The sequence below is a fragment of the Symphalangus syndactylus genome, chromosome 7 (genome assembly GCF_028878055.3).
Source record: "Symphalangus syndactylus isolate Jambi chromosome 7, NHGRI_mSymSyn1-v2.1_pri, whole genome shotgun sequence".
NCBI classification, from domain to species: domain Eukaryota; kingdom Metazoa; phylum Chordata; class Mammalia; order Primates; family Hylobatidae; genus Symphalangus; species Symphalangus syndactylus.
Genome location: NC_072429.2, coordinates 24,857,828 through 24,885,355, shown reverse-complemented (window position 1 = coordinate 24,885,355; position 27,528 = coordinate 24,857,828). Strand labels below are relative to the sequence as shown.

The 27,528-nt window shown below is 36.2% G+C and overlaps 1 long non-coding RNA gene across 1 annotated transcript in view; it reads right to left on the bottom strand.

The window, feature by feature from the left end:
- The window catches only part of LOC134737193 (uncharacterized), an 87,581-nt gene that overhangs the window by 9,811 nt on the left and 50,242 nt on the right, over nucleotides 1-27,528 (bottom strand). Inside the window, exons 2-3 of the long non-coding RNA XR_010121837.1 lie at nucleotides 16,097-16,262; nucleotides 5,201-5,505 (exon numbers count right to left, since the gene is read on the bottom strand). This is a non-coding gene — a long non-coding RNA (uncharacterized lncRNA). The remainder of the gene's footprint in view (nucleotides 1-5,200; nucleotides 5,506-16,096; nucleotides 16,263-27,528) is intronic.

Here is a 27,528-nt window from a genome sequence, read left to right as displayed (position 1 = left end):
ACTTCAGGTGATCTGCCCACCTCGGCCTCCCAAAATTATCTTTCAATTTTTAAAACAGCAAATAATGATAGGTACAAAAAAAGTACAAAACTCCTTGGGGTCCTCAATAATTTATTATACTACAAAAGGGTCATGAAACTAAAATATTTGAGAACTAGTGATACAACAGTAACAGATACCAGTTACTTTGATTATATGTTGCATTAGAGACATGCCCAATACAAAAAATAGACTATGGGGACTCCAGAGGGAGAAGGGTGGAAAGGGGGTAAGATTTGAAAAATTACCCGCTGGGTACAATATCTAGTATTTGAGTGATGGATATACTGGAAGCCCGACTCCCACAATTACACACGTAAATCCCATGCAACAGACAAGCACATGTACCTAGCTGAATCTAAAATAAAATTCTAAAAAGACTTAAAAAAAAAAGATGAAAAAGAAAAATGCTGAATACTATCTCCAAAATCTAAGAATGAGAAACTCTGTTTTCTTCCTTAGAATTTGCTACATGTTCCTATAGTTTTTTTTTTTTTTTTTTTTTTTTTTTTTGAGACGGAGTCTCCCTCTGTCGCCCAGGCTGGAGTGCCATGGCGTGATCTCGGCTCACTGCAAGCTCCGCCTCCCGGGTTCACGCCATTCTCCTGCCTCAGCCTTCCGAGTAGCTGGGACGACAGGTGCCAGCCACCACGCCCACCTAATGTTTTGTATTTTTAGTAGAGACGGGGTTTCACCGTTTTAGCCAGGATGGTCTCGATCTCCTGACCTCCTGATCCGCCTGCCTCCGCCTCCCAAAGTGCTGGGATTGCAGGCGTAAGCCACCGCGCCCGGCCAGGATTTAAAGACATTGACCAGAAATTTTCTGGAGGTCTTTCATTCATATCTTTGGCAGCATGTTGAAAATAACTACAGCAGCTATTACTTACTTACCTAATGCACTGCCAGACACTCTGGTAAGTCCTTCACATGCATGACCTCACTAACTCTTACAACTTCATGAATTTAGAATTATTTATGCTTGTTAGGAATTTTTTTATAAAAGAAACTCAGGTAGAATTATTTTATCAGTCGTCATGTTTCTTATATGAGAGAGAGAGAGAGAGAGAGAAAGAGAATATTTTTCGTAAGGGCCAGACACTGTCTTAAGCACTGGAAATGTCAAAGTGAACAAGACAATACAGGTTCCTGATCTCATAGACTTTACATTCCAGTGGTTTAGACAAATGATAGAAATGTAATTAAATTATTAAGATAACTACAACGAATAATATAAACCTATTTATAAATAACTCCTCTGATGGTCAAGGATGATCTCGGTGGGAAATCAACACAAGTTCTAAGATATGAAAGCCAGCAACTGAAAATAGACATGAGCCAGAGAGAAAAGTAAGAGCAAAGGACCTGTGGCTGGAATACATTTGTTAAAATTCTAGAAGAGAAATAAAGTACACATAGCTGAGGTGTTGTGGCTGAGATAGAGAATTGCAGGAGATTCTGGATAGATATGCAGGGGATATCCTGGAGGGTGTTTTAGACTGGATTTAATGCTAAGTTTTATTAGAAGCCCTTATAGTTAATCAAATGCTGGTGGCCAGGATGCTCTACTGCTTTTTTAACATGAATTAAAAATTCATGTTTTTTCAACTCTGCCAATAACTGTAACATCATAACTGTTTCAAAAGAGAGCCAGAGAGAGAGAGTTGATTTTAAAATAGATAAGAATTGCTTTGTAGGCACAAAAATATTTGTACATCTCAGGTAGTTTTTAGAAGGAAAATAAAACCTATTTCTCTAAGTGGTAGGAGAAGCTGGAAAACCCAACAAGGAGCTTAGTGAGTCAACCAAGTGAAATCTCATTTCCAGGAACCAAAACAGTATACCTTCTCTTCGGGTATGTATTCACATGTGAGTTTTATTCATTTCCTATTGATTGACTAATGCCTGGGGGGAAATGGTAATGTAGAAAATTGCAAGTATAAATTTGGAATTTGTTGTAAACTTGCAATGGATATATAAAGAAAAACTACAACCAGAACATTAGAAAGGGCCAATTGAACGAGAAATAGATAAAGCTGATGTTGGGCTTGGAAAATTAGACAACCATATTTTTTTAAGTTTAAATAAATAGTATCAGGATTCTCCCACTCCCCAAGATAGGCTGAAAACTATAAGTTCCAATACCCTAAAAGAGAGATTGCATAAAAATGAAATGAGCTTTGTAAGGGGAATTTCGGAAGTTGGTATACCAATTTTTTCTACCAAGGAGCTTTAGCTGAACCCCCCAAAAAGGGAAAATTTTGTTTATAACAGATGAAGAAGATAATTAAACATCAGTAAATAGGTTTTGGAATTAGAGAAAACCCAGATTCACAGTTGATGAATACATAAACACTCTATTATATACACTTTAAAGAGACAATGAATAAAAAATATTATTCTTCCATCACAGAGAGTAATTATCACTCTAAAATATATTTTCTAAATATATTGACCCTTGAATTGAGAGAAAATGTAGAAACACTCATATCTTTTAATATTATGCTTGTTTTAATCTATCTGTATACTAAAGTAATAACTGAAGGCATATTAAAAATAATTAGTTTTAAAATTTTAGAGATTCTTACTGTAGAAGAGAGATGGAAAAGAGTTAGAGTCACTTGAACAATTTGGCCATGAAGGCACAGGCTATAATAAGACCCATCGGCAAGCTTCAGCCTTCTGGTGTGTTTTTGTTAAAAACAAAATAGAATTACTATTTCTAACTCGGGAGAAATTGTATACACTCCCGTTTGTGGGCTTCTTTGGAATCAAAAGAAAAGCTGGCAACATTAGACCTACATTCTGCAAGAAAATAGTGGCTACTTCCCCTTCCAGATTGGGCATGAATGTCTCTGCTCTTCTTGTTTCTTTCCCAACACCCCTGACGGGCCCCAACACCCTTGTTGGGCCCCAAAACCCAGCAGCCAGGTCTGGCTTCATTTATTGATATAATCTTTCTGAACCTTGCAGGCATTTGGAGGCCCTGAGTCTATAACATTAGGCAGATCTCAGTGGAAACTAAACAGTTAGGATTTCTTACCTAGTGCCTTCTTCATGTATCTGGATATCTGACTCTTTATCTTTCTTATACTTGAGGAAATAACTGCACATTTATGTAAGTATGTATGTATGTGTGTGTGTGTGTATTTGTCTCTCTCTCTCTCTCTAATGCATACAGCGAGAGAGAGAGAGAAAGAAGCATATACTTACACGTACTTATGTAGTTATCTCCTCAAATATTTAAATGTTCCCTTCTACACTCAGAACGTGGTGAAGACAGAGTAAAAACATAGCAAAAACAGCAACCACACATTCTTTGATTCAGAAAAATTACAAGCCCAGAGGTGATCATGATTCTAAATGAAACTTCTCAATAACTTCTTATGGTACGGATGACACAATTTTTTAAAATAAAGTACAATTTCTCTAACTTGGAATCCCTCAGCCTTTAGGTACCTGTTTGCTTTTGTTGTTGCCAAAGGTTATTGGGACACAGCAGAAATGACAGATTGTCTGGGGATCATAAGGCTGCTAGCAGCCCAAGGCAGTCCAGGCAGCACCAGGGAGCAAACTTCCACAGACTGCCAGGCCCTGTGCTCTTTAATCAGGACTGCTAAATGATCCAGGTGGCATGGAGTTCGGGCACCTTAGAATAATGCAGAAAAAATAGTGAATATTCCCTTCCCAACTGTTCCTTTTGGCTCTTCTTCACTCAATACAAAATCCTTGGGGGCAAAGGAGACCTGATTTTAAGGAGGGGTCAAATATCCTCTGTTCATCTATGAGAATACAAAGAAATTATAAACCTAAGGAAAAGCAAAACAAAACAACAACACAAGAAGAACCTGTTTATCAGACACAGAAAACGGCAGAAATAGCCACAAGTCTAAAGATTTCCAAAGGCACTTCAAATAGAATGTATGATTTTAACCTCTTATTGTACTTCAGATGACTGTCCCCTGCATGAACTAGGTCAGGTCCCTGGACTAAAACTCGGCTCCCTCTGAATGTCTGCCTTAGGGGTACACTTTAGTCACCCCAATGTCTTTTGCAAACTCCGAATTCCCATTTGAGGTTGATTTCTAATTCTTAGTGCCTCCATTAAATTGAAGGTTTATCTTTCCTTATTCCCCTTATTCTCTTCACTGGCAACCAGGCCTTCATTTTCCTTGCCTGGTACCCACAGTTTCAGGTCCTATCTGCCCCTTCTCACACCCGTCACTGGCTCTCAAGACTCACTGGTCAAGTGGTTCACCAGAGAGACATGTGTCAAACATAAAATCAACATCGTGTTAGAGGCAAAGTTAATGTGTTGAGTTACTTACAAACCTAGCTTTGATTCACTCCAAGGACTGTACTCTTATTAGCAATAAAAATTTTACTAAATCCACAAGAAATGGAGTGAATGGAAGGGACAAGATGCACTGGTGAGTTCAGAGGTGAATGCACCCTCATGAGCTTGAAAATCAAGAAAAAATACTCCTCCGTCTACCCCAAATGGAAAGGTAAAGTTTGAATATAAAGTCCAGAAGTAGTGAGTATCCTGGGATGCAGAACAAAAAGTCAAAGGTGACAGTTTAGAATCTACTGGGGCACATTGTGAGAACAATGAGGAAATGGTCTATTTAAGCCATTTTGTTTCCAACAGGAGAGCAGCTGTGGAAGCTAAGACCATGTTCTAAAATCACATGTCTTAATGTATGCATTATTCCCATTCACAAAAACATCTACTAAAGTGCAGTGCTTAGGAGTATGAACTCTACTTTAAAGAGACAAATTTGAAATGTCCACTGACATTAACTCTCGGTGTGAACAAGGTTAAATCCTATATACTGTCTATGCCTCATTTTCCTACTTTTTAGAGTAGGAATATTATTATTTAGTTTCTAGACAGATTGGGTAAATTGAATGAGGTAATGCATGGAAAAAATAAAATATCTTGCACATAGAATTATTCAATAATTATATCATTAATTATTCAATCATTTGATATTTTTGAATAATCTATTTGGTGATATTTGCTATGCTTGACACAAGTACTAGAAGGATGAATAACATTGAGTTCCTGGACTCATCATCTGTGAAGAAAGAGAGAAGTTAACCAGTAGTTTTAATACCACATCATATATAATGTGTTGAAGGTAAATACAAAAGATCTCACCCTGATGCAGTGGAGTAACACCTGAGGCCAAAGTGTTTGCGGTGCTGAGGAGCAATACCTGATTCACAACTAGGAGGTCAGACCAGTTTTCCACAACACGGAAGTAAGAGCTGACAAAACAGAAAGCATCTTCCAAGCAGAAGGAATCGTAGGTACAAAGGTCTCCCAAATAGTTCAAATTGACTTAGCCAAATGGTGCACCTGGAGCACACCCGGACAGGACAGGAGATAGGGTTGGAGAGTTTCCCAAGGACCTGACATTCGTTCAATACTGATTCAAGTAGTGTCAGTGGAGCTTGTCCTTTCTGCATGAAAATCACAAGAAAAAAAGAAGGAAGGCGAGTGAGTTCATAGAGTCTGTTATGATGATTAAAAGCATTGGCTTTGGAGACAGGGAGGCTTTGCATTTTTAAACATGGTTGTTACCTTCATAGCTTCAGGTAAGTTAACTGGTGCAAATCTCATCTTCCTTATCCATAAAATGGGGACATTTTCCCCATGGAATTACAATGGTGATTAAGTAAGGTAATGTTAACAAAACAATTAACTCAGTGCCTGGCCTATAACCCAGATTCTATATTTGCTAACCCCATTTACCACCGATTATTTTATTAATGGAAAAGCCTTTGTTAGAGAAGTCACAATGAAAGGGGTGGCCCTTTATAACATGTGGCCCTACTCCTGTAAACATAGCTGGTTTTGCCAAGCCTTCAAAACTGACACAAAATTCTTTCAAGTAATTTGAAGGTTGAGTCACTTAAACGTTATGCTTGAACTAAGACGTCACAATGGAAATATGAGATAACACTTATTAGTTCCTCACTATGGGTCAGGTATATAGTTACTATGTTATCCAATTATCAACCATACTTTACAAATTTAAAAAGAGGACTAAAGTAAATTAGTCAAGTCATCATAAATAATCAAAAATTTATTAATTCAGTGTTTGATTTAAAAGGAAAGTTTGAATTGGATTATGTAAGCTGAAAGCTCTTGCAAACAAAATAGGAAAAAAAATGTAAATTTTAGTGTTGATTGATTGGTGGCAATCTTGGAGAAGCTCTTTTACCCTTTTCAGCCATTGACTTCCACATCCGTAAAGTGAATAGATATGTTTGAGGCATGCTAAAAATTTTATGTTTCTATAATTTTATGTTAGCTTTCTATAGATTTATCAGTCAAGCTGGCCTTTTCTATATCTTCTTGGGAAATTTCTGAAATAATTTAATTCAAAAAGCTACTAGAAGACTGGATGAGGCCTGATTAGCTCAGTGAAATCAGAAATGACAGATGAAGTAAAACTTATTTGTCCAAACATCTGCATAGTGATGAAATGCTAGCAAGAAAAAAAAAAAACCTCTAGATTTCACAAGAACCATTTTGAATACAAAGTTTGCTATGCTGGGGCCAAAATACGCTCCTTATTTTTTTTTTTACAACTCCTTGAATTCTGCCTGCCATCAACAAAATCAAGCGCTATGTACTTCTTTCAGCCTTTCCAGTTATCTAACCTAACACTAATACCTCTCATTTTGTTTAGTAACCAGAGAACGGGCTTCCTGGGCCTTGATTATATTCAATTTGGAGCATGATTATATAATGTCTTATAGAGTTAAATGAGTTTTTCTTACATTTATTCATTTGTTATTCAACAAATATTAGCTAATTTGTTTTTATAGATGAGGCAGTGATCTAGGCACTATAAATAAAATATGAAGATGACAGACACAGATTCTACAGCTGAAGTTCCTTTTTCACAGTAGATAGGCAAAAACTATAAAATGTAATTAATGGGTTATAGGAACACAGAGTAGGAGTGTCTGAGGCATGAAGAAAGTCTTCCTGGAAAACATGAAGTTGAGTTCTAGAGGATGTGTAGTAATTAGAGAAATACAGATAAAAGCAATGGGGTTCCATGATAAGGGGCCATGAGGAACAAATGTCTAGAGCCAAATGAAAGGATGATAAATTAGTGAAGAAGGAAGAATTCTGTAAGTCTCAGGTACAAAGTGAAAAATAGTAAGAGATAAAGTTGAAGAACAATAAAGGGATCTATTAATAAATGTTCTTGGAAACAAACAAATTCAACTATGGATAACTTTTTAGAAATAAAAATAATTTAAACTGGCTGATATGGTTGGACTGTGGGCTGGGCCCAGGCCCCGCTTGCTGTGTGCAGTCTAGTGACTTGGTGCTCTGCATCATAGCTGCTCTAGCAGTGGCTAAAAGGGACCAAAGTACAGCTCAGGCCATGGCTCTAGAGGGTGCAAAACCCAGTCCTTGGCAGCTTCTACATGGTGTTGAGCCTGCAGGTGCACAGAGGTCAAGAATTGAAGTTTGGGAACCTCCACCTGCATTTCAGAGGAGGTACTGAAATGCCTGGATGTCCAGGTAGACGTTTGCTGCAGGGGCGGGGTCGTCATGGCAAACCTCTGCTAGGGCAGTGTGGAAGGGAAATGTCGAGTTGGAGTCCCCACACAGAGTCCCTACTGGGGCACCCCCTAGTGGAGCTGTGAGAGAGGGCCACCATCCTCCAGACCCTAGAATGGTTGATCCACTGACAGCTTGCACCACGCAGCTGGAAAAGCCGCAGACACTCAATACCAGCCTGTGAAAGGAGCCAGAAGGGAGGCTGTATCCTGCAAAGCCACGTGGGTGGAGCTGCCCAAGACTATGGGAACCCGCCTCTTGCGTCAGCATGACCTGGATGTGAGATAAGGAGTCAAATGAGATCATTTTGGAGCTTTAAGATTTGATTGCCCTGCTGGTTTTCAGACTTGCATGGGGCCTGTACCCCTTTGTTTTGTCCATTTTCTCCCATTCGGAATGGGTATATTTACCCAATACCAGTACACCAATTGTATCTAGGAAATAACTAACTTCCTTCTGATATTACAGGCTCATAGGTGGAAGGGACTTGCCTTGTCTCAGATGAGACTTCGGACTGTGGACTCTTGAGTTAATGTTGAAATGAGTTAAGACTTTGGGGGACCGTTGGGAAGGCATAATTGGTTTTAAATGTGAGAACATGAGATTTGAGAAGGTCCAGGGGTGGACTGATATGGTTTGGCAGTGTCTCCATCCATATCTCATCTTGAATTGTAGCTCCCATAATTCCTACATGTTGTGGGAGGGACCCAGTGGGAGGTAATTGAGTCATGGGGTGGGTCTCTCCCACGCTGTTCTCGCGATTGTGAATCAGTCTCATGTGATCTGATGGTTTTATAAAGGGGAGTTCCCCTGCACATGTCCTCTTGCCTGCCACCATGTAAGACTTGTCTTGCTTCCCCTTCAACCCCTGCCATGATTATGAGGCCTCCCCAGCCATGTGAAACTGTGAGTGAATTAAACTTCCTTTCTTTATAAATTACCCAGTCTTGGGTATGTCTTTATTAGCAGCATGGGAACAGACTAATACACTGGCTAAACCACATAATTGAAATAGAAGCTGTGTAGTCAGATCACTAGAAATGTAGAAACAAAGCAGTTCCCAGAGATCTCAGTAGCAGAGATTCATGACATCTTCATTAGGGCACAGCCATCGCATTGCATTGACTCAGTTCTGACCAACTTTGGTCCTTTTTGGCACTCTACTATGTATTCAATTCTTGGAAAAGATCAATTGATCTCGTTTGGTTCATGTCCTCATTCTCTAGAGCAACACTGTTGTTGACAGTCCTAAGAGAACACTATGAAATGGGAAAGGTAATTTCTTCTGAAACAAATATGCATAGGTGCACTATGTAGGCAAAAGGAGCTGCAAAGGACAAAGAGCAACAGACTCAAGACATGCATACCACATTATCATGAGAAATGTGGATGCTAAACTGAAGACAATAGAGTGACATTGGGCAATTCATACAGGAGAATGACATGAGCAGGTCTGCACTAAAGATAGACACAATGAGGTATGGATTACAGGTAGATCATCCTGAAGGCCTAAAGTTATAAAAGTGAGAGATTATGGATGGAGATCTGAACAAGATAGTAGTAGGAGGAACAGCGAGAAGAAAACTGGTTCAAGAGATATTAACCTGTAGAAGGAAAAAGGCAAGGAGAAGCCATATGTATTAGAGCAGCTAGCATATTTTCAGGAACAAAGCAATAACTCAGCAAATATCTATTCATATGACATAAACACAGAACCCTATGTCTTAGAAGGTGCTTAGTAAATTTTGGCATTTATAGACATTCTATGCATTACAACACCTGAATTTTTTCAAATTGCTCTTCATTTTCTTTACATAATTCATAATAATTGCTTTAATCCCTCAATCTTCATAGTTGTATTGCCTAATTATAAGTAAGGATGCTTGCATTTTTAGGGAAAATGCAATTGTTTCATTTGAAGAAGAATCTTTATGTGATAATTAAATTGAACATTTAGAAAAAATAGTTTCAAACATTCACATGTTGCTTAAAATGCAAGAAGATAGAAAACCTTGGTAGGTGGACATGTATGCGTAACTCTAATAAATCTTCCAAAATTTTACATTTGTTAATGATGATAGCCTTTACAAAGCTCAGATTTCAGCTTTTTTCTCTTCTACAACTGTGACAAATGCAGTATTTTTCACCCATTTTGAGAAAATAAAACAATTTTCTTAGCACGTGGAATTTCACAGTAATTAATTGGAGATATGGATGTTAATAAGATTTGATATAATCTAATTCGTGTGAATTAAATCATTTTAGTTGTTAAGCTTGTGTAATGGCAACCCAAATTTTAGATAATTCCTTGTTTCTGGAACAAAATAAGATCAGCAAGGAAAAAAAAATATCACCAAAATGTGTAAAACAAAACCAAAAGAAAAACATTGTAGAAAAAAAGGTTGCTTTACCATATCAACCTGAGTAGGGTTTTGGGAGTTACAGATGAAAATCTATAGTCATCACCCTATGCACCACTGTCACGAAAGAAGAAAATGAGAAAGTAGAGTCAGGGCTCAGGAGAGTTAGAATTGAAATATAAATTAAATGTAATCATGCAGTGTATTACCACCTATGCACCTGCACAGCTCAAAAACCCATTTCAGCATAAACACAGCAACGGGCTGTTTCATCTGTAACAAGCTGACCTCAACAGAGAAAATAAAATGATCTATTTTCACAATTGAAGCATACTCTTGAGTAAAGAAATGTGATTTTAAGGGCATAGTCGGCACAGTGTTGCAATTCAAATGAACTGTTCGTTTGAAAGAATATCATTGATCAATCTTCTCCTTTTTTTTCTCTTCCTCTCCTATCCCCTTGTCTTTTTGAACCCTGGGAATATAAGATCCAAAATTTGAATTTGGAGGAATAAAACATTAAAAAAGAAATGATTCACAATTGACTGAAAACAAGTTTTCCAGTGATGATTTTAAGAACAGTGTATGTAATCATGTCCTATGCTCCAAAGTACATTTGCAATTATTTAGGCAAAAAAAAAAAAAAAAAAAATCACCGTTCTCCAATTACATCACTTGAATAGATTTTAATATGAACTCACATGCCTTGTGTATACATGGAGTTAATAAATGGTGAGGGTCCTGAAACTTATATATTACATTATATAACCTATATATTACATATAATATACACACATATGTATAAATGGGTGTGTGTATATATATATATATATATATAGTCACATGCATGCTAGATACATACAATAAAAAATAAATTGTGGTGCAAAGGAATATTATTCAGACTTAAAAGATAAGAGGATTCTTCCGTTTGTGACAGTATAGATGAACCTGGAAGACATTATGCAAAGTGAAATAAACCAAACACAGAAAGGAAAATACTGCATGACTTTATTTATATATGGAATCTAAAAAATGATAAATACATAGAAGTAGAGAGAGTAGAAAAGTAGTTATCAGTGTGAGGAGGAGAAAATGGGAAGGTGTGGGTCAAGAGGGACAAATTGTAATTATGCAAGATGAACCTATCTGAAGATGCAATGTGCAACAAGAGAACTAAATTTAATATTATAATATACTATATTCAAAAATATATGAGTTAATAATAAAAAGTCAATTTTTGTATATATAATATAGTAAATAATTGTGTATACCTTATACAACTACTTCAGAAATATTCTAGCTAAAAAAATCAAAATATGCTATGCTTAATGAAAGTGAAAAAAATATTCTCATATATAACTGTGATGGTTAATACTGAGTGTCAAGTTGATTGAGTTGAGGGATACAAAGTATTAATCCTGGGTGTGTCTGTGTGGGTGTTGCCAAAAGAGATTAACATTCGAGTCAGTGGGCTGGGGAAGGCAGATCCACCCTTAATCTGGTGGGCACAATCTAATCAACTACCAGGAAATATAAAGCAGGCAGAAAAACCTGAAAAAGGAGAAAGACAGGCCTAGCCTCCCAGCCTACATCTTTCTCCCATGCAGGATGCTTCCTGCCCTCGAACATTGGACTCCAAGTTCTTCAGTTTTAGGACTCATACTGGCTCTCCTTGTTCCTCAGCTTGCAGACAGCCTATTGTGGGACCTCATGAATTAATACTTAATAAACTCCCATATATTTATATGAGATATATGTGACGCTGTTCCTACATTTATATAAATGTTGGATTCATTGTTAAAAGACCAGATGGGTGTACAGGCTCCTGGACTACTATATATATATATATATATATGCTACTATATATATAAATGCTACTATATAAATATGATACTATATATGGTAATATATATAATTTATATATAAATATATATATTCTATATATAATAGGATATATATATATATATATATATCTCCTAGTAGTTCTGTCCCTTTAGGAGAACCCTGACTAATACAGTAACCATTTTCCACTAGTATACCACTAATATTTAGGCAGGTAAATACAGTAACCATTTTTCACTAGTATTACACTAGTATTTAGGCAGGTAGATTAGGATATGTACTAATTAGTAGCAACATTTAAACAAGTGCAATATTGCATTGCTGAGATAAAGTACCATCATTGAAGGCATTGCTCTTTCTTTTTTTATTAAAAAAAAGAAAAAAGAAATAGGATTACTAGTATTCATGGGCTTTTTCAGCAAGTTTGTTATATTTCTCATATTCTTGATATTTCTGTGATACAAAATATTTCCATTCAAACTGTAGCATATATAGGTCACTCATTCATTCATTTGAACATGATTTTAAGGAGAAAGTATTCATTTAAATACTTCTTTGTCAGAAATATATCATTTTTACAGGTCACCTAAAAATATGAAATTGTTTTACATGTGTAACTGAATAATCAGGAAAGGCTTGGAAGTCAGTTCACTGGAGAGGTAAGTGAACACAAACCTTCATTTGTCTTCTGAGTATCTCCCTAGTGGACTATAACTTGGGTTCTAATAGAGCATGGTCGCTGATGGCCAATACATTCAGGTTTTGACATCTACGACTGGAGTGTGATTGCTAGTAATTATTCAGACTCCTAATCAGTGCAAATATTTTAGTTTATTTTTCTCCAACACCAGCATGTCTACTAGTTGAGGTTGGTTTGACCTCATTCACTCTGATCCCTGGAAGTGTTTCCCACATTGATGGGTTCAAGTACATTTCTGCAAGCTACCTAAATTCTTAAAGCCTGCCAACGGCCTGCAGTTAAAGCATTACCACACACTAAAATGGTAAAAATAAATAATCATTCTTATATGTGGGATTTAAAGCTTCTGCAGGTGCTATATAATGCGTCTCTTGTTTTAATGGCCTTGAAAATAAGGCATGGAATTGTCTGACTTTAAGATAGAAAAATCCAGTGAGGTGCTGCTGCCATCATCATACTGACTGACAGCCTGCTGTATTGACCACTCAGCAAAATGGGCTGAACTGACAGTAATGTGCTGGCCACAGAAGATGCTGTTCCTACATTTATATAAATGCCGGATTCATTGTTAAAAGACTAGATGGGTGTACAGGCTCCTGGACTACCCAGATATGTATTGTTTAAGGAATGACCACATGCATTGACTAACTATGGGAACAGATGCAAATATTTAGCAACAAGCTGATCATATTGTCGCACGTGTACCTGCCCAAAGAGGGTTCCACATCTAGAGGAAAAATCCTTTCTGCCAGCAAAACCTATGCATTCAGTTACATTTCCCTGGGATTGTGAAAGTCTGGAGACTCTTATTCTGTGATTGTGAAAGTGTGGAGACTCTTGTGCATCCTAGTAGTCCTTTCCTTTTTTTTTTTTTTTTTTTTGAGGTGAAGTTTCGCTCTTGTTGCCCATGCTGGAGTGCAATGGCACGATCTCAGCTTATTGCAACCTCTGCCTCCCGGGTTCAAGCGATTCTCCTGCCTCAGCCTCTGGAGTAGTTGGAATTACAGGCATGCACCACCACGCCCAGCTAATTTTGTATTTTTATTAGAGATGTGGTTTCTCCATGTTGATGAGGTTGATCTCAAACTCCTGTCCTCAGGTGATCCATCTGCCTCTGCCTCCCAAAGTGCTGGGATTATAGGAGTGAGCCACCATGCCCTGCCTAGTCCTCTGCTTCTACATGTCTAATTTAAACCATCACTGCCTGTGTTTGTGGTGTTTGTCCCAGCAGCATACTTGACAAGTTTCTTTTATGGGAAAGAGAAAGAAGAATATATTCAGAGAGAGCCATATAGAGGGCTTCAAAGTACCGGTAATTTCCCATTACTATGCTGTGTAGTGAGCACACAGGAATTCATTTCACTTTTATCCTTTGAACTGAACAATAGCATAATATGTAATTTTTGGTATGCATAATTTCCATAATATTTCATATTATTTAATATATGACGAGTCTACTCCTGCTGTCCCCAAACAGTGCACTGAAACACACAGAAAATTTACGTGGGTGCTGTGGGATATTATACAATTTTTAGGTAGACACAGATATACAGTTTTGCACAACTGTGAGTGTGCAAACTATCAGCCCGATGAAGAATATAGTTTCAATATTAGATTGCTACATCCCTTCAATGATGTCATTTCTTTGCAAAGCTTGGTTTTCAGTAGTTATTGTAATAAAAGTTGGTAGTATGTAAAATCTGTGTGTAACAGAAAATGAGAGTAGGAATGTCCAATCTGATTACAAAATTTGAGAACTTGTTCGGTGCCCAAGTTCACCTGGTGTTGGTACATAAATATTTAAGTTATTTGAGAGAATCTACATAATAAATGAAATACACATATATGTCTTATTCATGTATATGAATATATGAATGTATGATACACCTTGTTTTCTTGCACTTTGCTTTATTGCGCTCTGCAGATACTGTGTTTTATACAAATTGGAGGTTTGTGGCAACCCTATATCAAGCAAGTCTTTCGGGGCCATTTTATCCAACAACATGAACTCCATCATATCTCTGTGTCACGTTAGGGTAATTCTCAGAATATTTTAGACTTTTTCATTATTATTATATCTGTCGTAATGATCTATGACCTTCGATGTTACTATTTTAATTGTTTTGAAACACCACTAACCACACCCACATAAAGCAACAAACTTAATTGATAAATGTTGTATGTGTTCTGATTGCTCCACTAATTGGTCTCTTTCTTTTTCTCCGTGGGCCTCCCTATTCCCTGAGACACAAATATACTGAAATTAAGCCAATTTATAATTCTATAATGGCCTCTAAGTGTTCAAGTGAAAGACAGTTGAACATTTTTCACTTTATACAAGAACTAGTAATGATTACACTTAGTGAAGAAGACATATCGATAGCTAAGATAGACCAAAAGCTGGGCCTCATGCACCAAACAGGTTGTAAATGCAAAAAAAAAAAAAAAAACAAAAAAAAAAACAAAATCTTGAAATGCAGGTGCTACTCCAGTGAAAGCATAAATAATAAGAAAGTGAAACATCTTTGCTGCTGATATGGAGAAACTTTGAATGGTCTGGATAGATCAAACCAACCACTACATTCCCTTAAGCCAAATCCTAACCAGAGCAAGACCGTAACTCTCTTGAATTCTATGAAGGCTGAGAGAAGGGAGGAAGTTGTGGAAGAAAAATGTTATGCTAGCAGAGGTTTGTTCGTGAAGTTTAAGGAAAGAAGTCATCTCCATAACATATAAGTGCAAGGTGAAGCAACAAGTGCTGATGGAAAAGCTCCAACAAGTTATCTAAAGATCTAGGTAAATTAATTGATGAAGGTGGTTACAATACACAATGGAGTTTCAATAGACACAAGAGCCTTCTGTTGGAAGAAGATGCAATGAGGACTTCGGAAGCTAGAGAGACTTTAATTCCTGGCTTCAACCCTTCAAAGGACAGAGTGACTCAGTCTTATTAGGGGCTAGTGCACCTGGTAACTTGAAGTTAAAACCAATGCTTATTTACCATTCTGAAAGTCATACAGCCCTTAAGAATTATGCTGAATTTACTCTGCCTGTGTTGTATAAATGCAGTGACAAAGCTTGAATGAAAGCACATCTGTTTACAGCACAGTATGCTGAGTACGTTCAGTCCACTGTTGAGACCTACTGCTCAGAAAAGCAAAAGGGCCCTTTTAAAAATTACTGCTCATTGACAATGCACCTGATCACCCAAGAACTCTGATGGAAATGGACAAAGAGATTAATGTTTACATGCCTGCTAATATGCCATCCATTCTACAGCCCATGGACCAAGCAGTGATCTTTACTTTCAAGTTTTATTATTCTAGAAATACATTTCACAAGACTACAGCTGCCATGGATTGTAAGTTGTCTGATGGATCTGGGAAAGGTAAAACGAAAACCTTCTGGAAAGGATTCACCATTCTAGAGGCCATTAAGAACATTTTTGATTCATAGGAGGAGATCAAAATAGCAATATTAACAGGAGGCTGTAAGAAGTTGATTTCAACCCTAATGTATGACTTAGAGGGGTCCAAGGCTTCAGTGGAGAAAGTCATTACATACGTGGTGAAAACAGCAAGAAAACTAGAAGTAGAAGTGGACCATGAAGATATAATTGAATTGCTGCAACCTCATGATAACTCTTGAATGAATGAGGAGTTGCTTCTTGTGGATTAAAATACAAGGTGGTTTCTTGAGGTGGTATCTACTCCTGCTGAAGATGCTGTTGCTGAAATAACAAAAAAAAAATCGAATTACATAAACTTAGTTGATAAAGCAGCAGCAGGGGTTTGAGAGAATAGACTCCCATTTTAAAGATGTTCAATTGTGGGTAAAATGCTATCAAACAATATCACCTGCTAATGATTTTTTTTTTTGTGGGTGTGAAAGTGTCAATTAATGTAGCAAATTTTACTACTGTCTTATTTAAAGAATTTGCCACAGCTAACCCAGCCTTCAGTAGCCACCACCCTGATCAGTCAGTTTGCACCAACATTGAGGTAATACCTTCCACCAACAAAAATATTACGACTCATTGAAAGCTCAGATGATTGTTTTTTTTTATTTTTTTAATTTTTTAATTTTTTTATTATTATACTTTAGGTTTTAGGGTACATGTGCACAATGTGCAGGTTTGTTACATATGTATCCATGTGCCATGTTGTTTTGCTGTGCCCATTAACTCGTCATTTAGCATTAGGTATATCTCCTAATGCTGTCCCTCCCCCCTCCCCCCACCCCACAACAGTCCCCAGAGTGTGATGTTCCCCTTCCTGTGTCCATGAGTTCTCATTGTTCAGTTCCCACCTGTGAGTGAGAACATGCAGTGTTTGGTTTTTTTGTCCTTGCGATAGTTTACTGAGAATGATGTTTTCCAGTTTCATCCATGTCCCTACAAAGGACATGAACTCATCATTTTTTATGGCTGCATAGTATTCCATGGTGTATATGTGCCACATTTTCTTAATCCAATGTATCGTTGTTGGACATTTGGGTTGGTTCCAACTCTCTGCTATTGTGGGGGTGGAGCCAAGATGGCCGAAAAGGAACAGCTCCGGTCTACAGCTCCCAGCCTGAGCGACACAGAAGACGGGTGATTTCTGCATTTCTGTTTGAGGTACGGGTTTCATCTCACTAGGGAGTGCCAAACAGTGGGTGCAGGACAGTCGGTGAAGCGCACTGTGCGCGAGCCGAAGCAGGGCGAGGCATTGCCTCACTCGGGAAGCGCAAGGGGTGAGGGAGTTCCCTTTCCTAGTCAAAGAAAGGGGTAACAGACGGCACCTGGAAAATCGGGTCAGTCTCACCCTCATACCGCGCTTTTCCAACGGGCCTGGAAAACGGCACACTAGGAGATTGTGTCCCGCGCCTGGCTCGGAGGGTCCTATGCCCACGGAGTCTCGCTGATTGCTAGCACAGCAGTCTGAGATAAAGCTGCAAGGCGGCAGCGAGGCTGGGGGAGGGGCGCCCGCCATTGCCCAGGCTTGCTTAGGTAAACAAAGCAGCCAGGAAGCTCGAACTGGGTGGAGTCCACCACAGCTCAAGGAGGCCTGCCTGCCTCTGTAGGCTCAGATGATTGTTAACATTGTTTAGCAATAAAGTATTTTTAATTAAGGTGTGTACATTGTTGTTTTAGACATAATGCTATAACACACTTAATAGACTACAGTATAGCATAAACATAATTTTATATGCACTGGGATACAAAAAAATTATTACTCACTTTATTGCAATATTCACTTCATTGCAGTGGTCTGGAAGCATACCCCAATATCTCAAAGGTATGCCTTTATTTTACTCATATATATGTGTATATGCACACACACACAAACACACAAACACACACATTTTTTGCTTAAGAGTGCTCTGAAAAAATTACTGAGACCCTTAAGATGCCTTCAATCCCTGGTATACACTACTACAAGCACCATTTTATATTATGTAAATATAGAGATCTTAAATACTTGTGGGGATAAAAAAAGAAACAACCCATATCAACAAATATACAAAAAAATAGCCCACCACAGTGGCTCACAACTGTAATCTCAGCACTTTGGGAGGTCAAGGTGGAAGGACTGCTTGAGCTCAGGAGTTTGAGATCAGTCTGCGCAACATAGTAAGAGCCCATCTCTACAAACAATGAAAAAATTAGGCAGGCATGGTGGTGTGCACCTGTGGTCTCAGCTGCTTGGGAGGCTGAGGTGGGTGGATTGCATGGGCCCAGGAGGTCAAAGCTGCAGTGAGCTGTGATTGTCCCACTGCACTCCAGCCTGGGTGACCCTGTCTCAAAAATAAAATAAAATAAAAATAAGAAAATAACTGAAAAAACATGTTCTGCAGTGAATTAAAATAGAATCCTCTAATGAATGACCGAGTCACTAGTTTAGATAGGATTCTACTATCACATATAATTGAAAATGCTGATGTATATCAAAAACTTAAAATTTTTGTCTGAAATAATTAATTAATGGATGTTATTTTTAGAGTACTTTTAGGCATATTGAAAATTGAGATCCAGAGTTCCTTTATATTTCCTCCCCCTTCCTCAGAGTTTCCCATATAATTAACATCTTGTGTGGGTGTAGTATATTTGTAACAATTAATGATAGACCAAATATTGATACGCTGTTATTATCTAAAGCTTATATTTTACATTAAGATTCACTTTTTGTTTTGTACAGTCTGTGGGTTTTGAAAAATGAATTATGACAGTATCCACTATTAGAATATTATTTTCTCCAAATTTGTGGCTTGTCTTTTCTATCTCTTAACAGTATCTTTCACAAAGCAAATAATAATAATAATTTTAACGAAGTCAAAAGTATCTTTTTTTTCTTTCATGTATGGTGCTTCTAGTTTTGCAACTAAAATTCATCACCAAGCCGAGGTCATCTAGAATTTCTCCTATATTATATTTCAGAAGTTTTTGAGTCTCATATCTCACATTTAGGTCTTAGATTCATTTTGAGTTAATTTTTGAGAAAGGAGTAAGGCCAATGCTAAATGTTTCTTTTGAAGGGAGTACAATTTTTTTGAGCGGAGGCATGTGATGTTTAGTTGTCTATTTAAAAGAAATTTATTAAAAATAACATCTTTTTGCCATTGAATATCCTTCTTCTTTGTCAAAGATCAGTTGACTATTATTTGTGGGGATCTGTTTTTAGGCTCTCTATTCCACGATGCATGATTTATTTTTCTCCTTATCTAATATCACACTATAATAATCGTAAGTTAATAATGATTCTTGAAGTTAGGTAGTGTCGGGCTGACTTTCTTATTCTTCTTCAGTATTGTATCACCTCTTCTGGTACTTTTGCCTTTCTATAAAAATTTCAGAATCAATTCGTCTATATTCATAAATTAACTTGCTGTGATTTGGTCAGGACTGCATTGAATTTATAGATGAGTTTGGAAAGATCTGGCATTGAGATTTCCTATCAATGAACATAAAATGCCTCTCCATTTATTTAGTTCTTTGATTTCTGTCATTGGTGTTTTGTAGATTTTCTCAAATAAATATTGAATTTGGAGTTTATTATTATTATTATGATTATTATTATTACAGAGGTAAGTCTAGCTTGGTCACCCAGGCTGGAGTACAGTGGCATGATTATAGCTCACTGTAACCTGGAAATCTTGGGCTCAAGTGATTCTCCCATCTCAGCCTCCCAGTTAGCTAGGACTACAGGCATGCGCCACCATGTCTGGCTAATTTTCAAATTTTTTTCTAGAGATGAAGTCTTGCTATGTTGTCATTCTTGTCTCAAGATCCTGGCCTCAGGCAATCCTCTTGCCTTGGCCTCCCAAAGCACTGGGTGGAGCTCATTTAATAGTAGTGTGTCTTAATTTCTAATGAAAATTGCTCAGTGCTGGAAAGTAGCTGACCTTTTGTTTGTTGTTTTCTTTAATAATTTAAGCTTTTATTTTAGATTCAGGGGATACACGTGCAGATTTATTACATGGGTATATTTGCATGATGCTGAGGTTTGGGGTATGATTGATCTGATCACAAGGTACTGAGCATATTACCCAATAGTTAGTTTTCAACCCTTGAATCACCCTTTCCCTACCTCTCCTGTCTAGTAGTCTCCAGTGTCTATTGTTGTCATCTTTATGTCCATGAGTGCCCAATGTTTAGCTCCCACTTATAAGTGAGAATATGTGGCATGTGGTTTTTTGCTCCCACATTAATTTGCTTAGAATAATAGTTTCCGACTGCAACCATGCTGCTGCAAAAGACATTATTTCATCCTTTTTTAGGGTGGTGTAGTATTCCATGCTATATCTGAACTACATTTTCTTTATTTAATATACCATTGATAGGCACCTATTTTGATTCAATGTCTTTGCTATCATGAATAATGCTGTGATGAACATACAATTGGATATGTCTTTTCTGTAGAGCAATGTATATTATTTTTTATATATACTCAGTAATGGGATGGCAGGTCAAATTGTTGTTCTGTTTTAAGTTCTTTGAGAAACCTCCAAACTGCTTTCTACTGTGGCTGAATGGATTCACATTCCCACCAACAGTGTATAAGTGTTCCCTTTTCTCTGCAGCTTCACCAGCATCTTTTTTTAAAAAAACTGTTTAATAATAGCCATTCTGACTGGTTTGAGATGGTATCTCACTGTCGTTTTGATTTGCATTTCTCTGATGATTAGTCATGTGGAGCTTTTTTTCATGTTTTTTGGCCACTTGTATATCTTCTTTTGAGAAATGTATGTTCATGTCTTTTGCTCTTTTTTTTGAAATTTTAGAATTCCTTTATTGAAAGATGCTTGCTGATCAATATTTGCAAATCATATATCTGATAAGGAAACTGTATCTAGAATATATAAGAACTCTTAGAACTCAATAATAAAAAGACAAACAGAACAATTTTAAAATGTACAAAGAATTTGAATAGACATTTTCCCAAGGAAGATACACAAATGGCTAACAAGAACATGAAATGATGCTCAACGTCATTAGTCATCAGGGAAAGGAAAATCAAAACCACAGTGAGACACCACCTCATTCCCATCAGGATAGCTATAACCACAATGTCAGACAATAACAAGTGTTATCAAGGGTGTGGAGCAATTGAAACTCCCAGATATTTTTGGTGACAATGTAAAACGGTGCAGACATTGTGGAAAGCAGACTGGCAGTTCCTTAAATAGTTAAACACATAGTTATAAGATAACCCAGTGATTCTACTTCTGGGAATATACCCAAAGGAATTCAAAGGAGGGACTCAAACAAATATCTGTACACCACTGTTCAGAGGAGCATTATATACAATAACCAAAAGTTGGAAACAACCCAAATGTCCATCAGCTGATAAATGGATAAAATAATATGGCACATTCACACAATGGAATATTATTTGGCCACAAAAAGGAATAAAGTACTGATTGATGTTACAAAAAGAAAAAAAAAAAAAGACTTTTAGTTTCAGGGGTACCTGTGCAGGTTTGTTATGTAGGTCAATTTCATGACTCATGGGTTTAGTGTACAGATTATTTCAGATTATTTCATTGCCAGGTAATAAACATGGTACCTCATAGGTAGTTTTACAATCCTCACCCTCCCCTCTACGTTCTTCAAGTAGGCCCTGGTGTCTATTTTTCTCTTTTTTGCCTCCATGTGTACTCAGTGTTTAGTTCTCACTTATAAGTGAGAACATAAGGTATTTGGTTTTCTGTTCCTGCATTAGTTCACTAAGTCTAATGGCCTCCAGCTCCACCCATGTTGCTGCAAAGGATACAATCTCATTCTTTTTTTATAGTGGCATAGTATTCCATGGTGTATATGTGCCAAATTTTCTTTATCCAATCCACTATTGATGGGCATTTATGTTGACTCCATGTCTTTGCCATTGTGAATAGTGCTGCGATTAACATAACGCATGCATGTGTCTTTCTGGTGTCTTTTGCCCTTTATTAAAATGAAGTTATTTGTTTTTTGCCTGTTCACTTGTTATGTATCTTATAGATTCTGGATATTAGTCCTTTGTCAGATGCATAGTTTGCAAATATTTTCTCCCATTCTGTAGGATAGTCTGTTTATTCTGTTGATAGTTTCTTTTGCTGTGTGTAAGCTCTTTTATTTATTATGTCCCGTTTGTCTTTTTGTGTTTTCTTCTGAGGACTTAGTCATAAAATATTTCCCAAAGATGATCTCCAGAATGGTGTTTCCTGGGTTTTCTTCTAGGATTCTTATAGCATGAAGTCTGTGAAAGATAGTGGTCTAGTTTCATTCTTCTGCATATTGGTAGTCAGCTATCCCAGCACAATTTGTTAACTAGGGAGTCTTTTCCTCATTGCTTATTTTTGTGGATGTTGTGAAAGATCAAGTGGCTATAGGTATGTGACTTTATTTCTAGGTTCTCTATTCTGTTCCATTGGTTGGTGTCATGTTTCTGTACTAGTACCATGCTGTTTTTGTTATTGTAGTATTACAATATAGTTTGAAGTCAGATCACGTGATGCCTCTGGCTCGTTCTTTTTCCTTAGAATTGCTTGGGCTATTCTGGCTCTTTTTTTTGGTTCCATATGAGTTTTAGAATAGTTTCTTTTAGTTTTGAGAAAAATGACATTGGCAGCTGATAAGAATAGCCCTGAATCTGTAAATTGCTCTGGGCAGTATGGCCATTTTAATGATAATGATTCTTCCAATTTACAAGCATGGAATATTTATTCATTTGTGTAATCTCTGATATCTTTGAGTAGGGTTTTGTAGTTCTCCTTATAGGGCTCTTTCACCTCCTTTATTAGATGCATTCGTAAGTATTTTATTTTTTTGTTGCTATTGTACATAGGATTGCATTCTTGATTTGGCTCTCAGCTTGAATGTTATTGTATAGAAATACTACTTATTTTTGCACGTTGACTTTTGTGTCCTGAAACTTTACTGAAGTCATTTATCAGTTCCAGGAACCTTTGGCAGAATCTTTAGGGTTTTCTAGGTACAGAATCATACTGTCAGTGAGGAAAGTTAGTTTGACTTATTTTTCCATTTGGATATCTTTTATTTCTTTCTTTTGCCTGATTGCTCTGGATAGGACTTCCAATTTTCTTATATTAATCTTTATTCTTCAACCATGCTATAATCACTTATTAAATCCAAGAGTTTTCTTCTGTTAATTCTTTGGGATATTCTACATAGACAACCATCATGTCATTTGTGAACAAAGACAGTTTTATTTCTACTTTCCCAATCTGTCTATCTTTCTTTCCCCTTTTAAACATTTTATTTTACTTTTTTTTGTTGATGTTGTCTTAGTATTGGCTACAATTTCCAATATGATGTGAATAGGAGTGGTCAGAGGTGACTTCCTTGTCCTGTTCCTGATCTTAAGGGAAAAACATTCAGTTTCTAACCTTTAGGTATGATGCCAGCTGCAGGTTTTATGAAGGTGTTCTTTATGAAGTTGAGTAACTTTCTCTCTGTTCCTAGGTTGCTGACAATTTTTATTGTGAAATGCTGTATTTTGTCAAGTGCTTTTTCTGCATCTATTGATATGATCATATAAGTTTTCTTCTTTAGTGACTGATGTTATGGATTATATTACTTGATTTTTGAATGTTGAACCAGCCTTGCATACATGAAATAAATCTCACTTAGTTGTGGAGTATAATTCTTTTTATACATTTTTATTTGGTTTGTTAATGTTTTATTGAGAATTGTTGCATCTAGGCTCATGAGGGATATTGGTCTGTAGTTTTGTTTCTCGAATGTTTTTACCTGGTTTTGCTATTGTATTAAGGTAACGTTGGCTTCATCAAGTGAGTTAGGAAGAAAGAGTTAGTTATAAGTTTCCTCTCCTTCTATTTTTTTGACATAATTGCAGAAATATGACTTGTGTCTTGTTTGTGGAATTCACCAATAAAAACAACAGGTCCTAGTAGTTTCTATTCTGCAACAATAAGAGTTAATGATTCCTTTTTTAATAATATAGTTATATTTAGATGGTCTTTTTCTCCTTGTATGCATTTAATCAATTTTATTAATCTTTTCGAAAAAAGTTTTCAAAGAAAAAATCTCTTTTGCTTTTCTGTTATAAATTTCACTGATTTCTGCTACTTTAAAAAATGTATTTTCCCACTTGATCTATGTTTATATCATTCTTTCTTTCTCTAGTTTCCTGTGGTAGAAGCTTAAGCATTGATTTTAGATTTTTTTAAATTTTCCATAATATGCGTTCAATGCCACAAATGTTTCCCTAAGTGCTGTTCTTATTGTATCCATACATTTTCAAATATTATTTTTTAAATTTTCCTTCAGTTCAATTTTTAAAAATGTCTCTTGTGACTTTGTCTGTGACACATTTGATATTAGAATTTGTGATTTAGTCTCTACGTATTTTGGAAATTCCTATCTTTTTGTTATTGATTTCTAGATTAATTTCATTGCAGTCCCAGAGCATACTTTGTATGATTTTTGTTCTTTTAAATTTGTAGGTAAGTTTTATGCTGAGAATATGATCTGTTTTGATGAAGTTTTGTTTGAGCTTGAGCATAATATATATTCTGTTTGTTGCTGTATTTTATGTACATCAATTAGATATCATTGTTTGATGATACTATTTATTTAAACTATGTATTTGTTCATTTACTACCTGTTGAATCTTTCAATTACTAATAGGTAGTGAAATCTCCAACTATAAAAATGCATTTATTTACTTCTCTTTGGAATTATAACAGTTTTTCCTTCATGTATTTTGATGCTCCATCTTAGATGAATGCAAATTAATGATTAGTATGTCACCTTGGAAAATCAACTCTTTTATGCAATCCACCTCTATATCCCGATAATTATCTTTGTAATATTTTGCAATTCTTTGTAACTATTTCTAATTCTCTCTGTAAATTTCAGATAGAGAGGCCAGTCAATGTATCTGAAATTAATAAGCTACTCCAGCTTTCTCTACTTTTGTGTTAATATGGTATACCCTTTGCCATAAATGTTCTTTTAATTTGTATCTTTATATTTAAAATAGATTTCTTATAGACAACATAAAATTGGGTCCTCTTTTTTTATCCATTCTGTCAGTCTGTCTTTTAATTAGTGTGTTTAGAACATTCACTTCTAATGTGATTATTGATATATATATAATTGAATAATATCTACTATATTTGTAACTCTTCAATTGATTGCACTTAATATTTGCTTACTTTCTAAATCTTGTCCTCTTTTTCTGCCTTCTTTGGATTTAATTGAGCTTTATATATCATTTTATTTTTGTCTTACATCATTTATATCATTTCATTTTTGTCTTTATTTTTGTTTTAAATTAATATTATATATATATCTATATATATGTATATATATATGTGTGTGTGTGTGTATATATATATATAGTCTCACTATGTTCCCTAGGCTTGTCTTGAACTCTTGGCCCCAAGTGATTCTTGCACCTCAGCCTCTCAAGTGGCTGGGACTACAGGCCACCATACCCAGCTAATTTTTTGTTTAGAAAAAAATTATTTATAGATAGATTCTTACTGTATTGTCCAGGCTACTTTTCTCTTAACAGGTAATTGTGTTTCCTTTTTATTTTCCTTTATTGACTATCCTAGGTTTGAAGTATGCATTTAAGACTATTTTAAGCTCACTTTCAAATAACATTATACTACTTAACAGATAATACAAGTAACTTATAACAGACTATCTCCAATTCTACCTTTTTCCTTATAACATTACTACTATTTATTTTATGTACTCATAAGCTGTAATTACCCCACATATCGTGCCATTACTATTTTGAACAGTTATTTATTCAATTTGTTGAGTAAGAGAAAGTAAATGTTCTATTTTGCTTTTATTTATGCCTTATCTAATGATTTTGTTTTTATGTAAATCCGACTTTATGACACGTATTATTTTCCTTCTCTCTGAAGAATTTCTCTACCATTTTTTTGCAAAGCAGGTCTATTGGTAACAAATTCTCAGTTTTTATTTGTCTGAGAAAATTCTTACTTTACTTTCACTTCTGAAGAATGACTGTTGGATATGGAATTGCAGGCTGGTAGTTTGTTTCCTTTAGCACTATAAATATTTTATTCCACCCTTTGCCTTGCTTGAATGTTTTATGAAAAATTCTGATGTAATTCTTCTTCTTATGTTCTGTAGGTAAAATTTGTTTTTTCCTTTAAAATCTTTCAACATTTTCTCTCTGTTTTTAATTACCTGCATTTTGAGTATGATCTACTCAGGTGTGGATTTTTTGGTATTTATCCTGCTTGGTGTTTTCTGACTTTGTTTTATCTGTGGCATAGAGTCTATCAATTTAGAGAAATTTTCATTCATATTGCTTTACTACTTCTTTCTGTTTCCTCCTTCTTTTGGTAGTTCCATTACACATGTTATATCTTTTATAATTGTTCCATAGTTCTTGGATATTATGTTGTTGTTGTTTTTTGCTCTTGTTATTTTCCTTTTTACATTTCAGTTTGCAATGATTCTATTGACATATCTGCAAGCTTACTGATTCTTTCCTTGTCCATGTGCAATCTACTGGTAAGCTGATCAAAAACATTCTTCATTTTTGATACATTATTTCTATTTTTTCAATTTGCTTTGATTATTTATTAGTGTTTTTCTTCCACTTATTAGATTACCCATGTGTTCTTGCATGTTGTCTACCTTTTCCATGACAGACCTAAGCATATTAATCATAGATATCTTATTTTTTAAATTTTTTTGAGACAGAGTCTTGCTGTGTCTCCCAGGCTGGGGTGCAGTGGCGTGATCTTGGCTCACTGCTACCTCCTTCTCCTGGGTTCATGCGATTCTTGTGCTTCAGCCTCCTGAGTAGCTGGGATTACAGTCACGCACCACTATGCCCAGCCAGTTTTTTTGTATTTTTAGTAGAGAAGGAGTTTCCCCATGTTGGTCAGGCCGGTCTCGAACTCCTGACCTCAAATGATCTGCCCACCTTGGCCTCCCAAAGTGCTGGGATTACAGGCTTGAGTCTCCATGGCCAGCCAATTATAGTCATTTTAAATTTCTACCTGATTACTCCAATATTTTTGCCATATGCAAGTCTAATTTTATATTTACTTTGTTTATTTAGATGGTGGTTTTTTTCCTGCCTTTTAGCATAACTTTTTGGAATGCTGGACATGACATTTTGGGTAAGAGGAACTTGAAGTCCATAGGTCTTTACTGTGAAATTTTTTAATTTATTTATTTGGATGGAATTTAGGCCTAGTTCAATGTGTGCATCAGCTGTAGGTGTCAAGGGCTTCCACTTCTTCTACTGTCCTTGCTTTGTTTCTGCTATTGACTTTGGGCTCCCCTAGAAACTCCTTAAATGGAATGTGTGTCTGGCAGCTCTCTAAGTTGTTATTTACTGTTACTTACTCAGTATACGAAGCTCTGTTGATGTGGTGGTAAGATACCAGGAATGGAAAACATTCTGTAATCTGTGCTATTTATTTATTACTGGTGAGTCACAGTTTTTGTGCTGTGACTTTCATAATAGTTTCTTAGTTTTTTTTTTTTT